This window comes from Condylura cristata, unplaced genomic scaffold (assembly GCF_000260355.1).
Source record: "Condylura cristata isolate star-nosed mole 26May11 unplaced genomic scaffold, ConCri1.0 scaffold00025, whole genome shotgun sequence".
Lineage (NCBI taxonomy): Eukaryota > Metazoa > Chordata > Mammalia > Eulipotyphla > Talpidae > Condylura > Condylura cristata.
Genome location: NW_004567126.1, coordinates 28,586,069 through 28,587,704, shown reverse-complemented (window position 1 = coordinate 28,587,704; position 1,636 = coordinate 28,586,069).

Here is a 1,636-nt window from a genome sequence, read left to right as displayed (position 1 = left end):
GGTCAGGTGGGCTTCCTGAGTGACTCAGAAGGCTGGTGGTTCCCATCCTCCACCCCACCCCCGTCCCATTGTGCGGACCTCAGAAGAGAATCATCCACGTTGGCCTGGTCTCCCGCTAGGTCAAGCTTGTTCTGGAGAACTCGCCCGCTGGGCGTCCGAGCAGGGCACCCCTTGAGTCACAGTGCTGGGAAGTGGTGGAGCTGGATTGGGGCCAGTTCCCCCCAATGCCAGGCCCCCCAATGCCAGCCCACCCGGTTGACATCTCTGCCCCCCGACATCCTGTCGTTCGGTTATTGCAGGACCTGTCTGGTAGGGTCTTGAGATCTGCCCTCAGGAGAACAGCGAGGACTCCAGACACCGCGTGGGAGTCAGAGAGCCAGGGTTGATTAAAAGTGAAGGAGCCAGGGCCTCCCTGGTGGGGCAGGGGTTACGTATCAGTGCTGGGAAGTTTCCCGCAGCCACAGTGGCCTGAGCTCGGCCAGCCAGGAGTGACCCACAGGATGCAGGCCTCTCCCGTCTCCGGCTGCTCCCCTCAGCAGTGTATTTGGGTCAATCTGCCTATTCTGCTCCCCACACCTCTGGTCTGTACCCCAGCTCTTACATGCATAAATAAATGGAGCCAGAGCCCCTTTCACAGAAGCAGCTCCTGGACCAAAGTGTCTAATAGCCTCCACAGGGCCCCTGCTGGGAGGGGACAGGTCACATCACATGCAGGGTCCCCCCCTTGCATGTTCGGGGTGGTCCCTCTGTGGCATCTGCAGAGTTGGAGGTCTTGTCCTGCCCAGGTTTGGGGAGTTTAGCGCACCCTGGTGAGTCAGGGGCTCTCACTGCAGGCTCCATGACCTGCCGAGAGATGCAGAGGGATGCTGAGGTGAGGCCCCAGGCACGGCAGGCTCACCCGTCCCCCCGCTGCTCCCCTCAGCAGTGTGTTTCAGTCCATCTGCCTGCTCTGCTCCCCACTCTGTCTCTGGTGAAGCCTCTCACCATCCCTGCGCCTCTGGCTGTACCCCAGTTCTATATGCATAAATAAATCTTTTTTTAAAAATTGAAGCTTTAAAAATGTTTTCTTTAAATGGTTTATTCTCCCCCCACCCAAGGCTCTTGTTCCATCCACCCTCCTGCACATCAGCAGAAGCTTAGTCCAGGGTGGGGGTGGTACATCAGAAACATTGGAGCTTAGATTAAATTTGGGGGTGGGGGACTCTGGAAAATAGCACCCCAGGATTTATCGACCCCTCTAAGGCCAGCTCCTGGGTTACCAATGAGAGCAGGGAACAGTCCCAGATTCTGCACTCAGGTGGGAGTTTGGGTGAGGATGGGCTCATTTCCAAGCTCAAGCAGTCAGCCACCTGCCTCAGGGCCCTGCCGTCCGTGAGAAGGGGCAAGCACGGGTGTGCAGACAGCTTGGAAAGGGGTTGCTTCCCTGTGCTGTCCTTCTTGAAGAGTACCTTAGCTGTCAGGGGTGTGAGCAGCGAGCCCCTGTTTCCGGATGTTGCTTAACTCAAGGCCTGTAAATCCAAGAGCCATCCCCAGGAGTGCCAGGATGAACAGCCCCCCATCTCTCCTCTGGTGCACTTCTTCCACCAGATTTATTTATACATACAGAACTGGGGTTCAGGCCAGAGGTGCAGGGGTG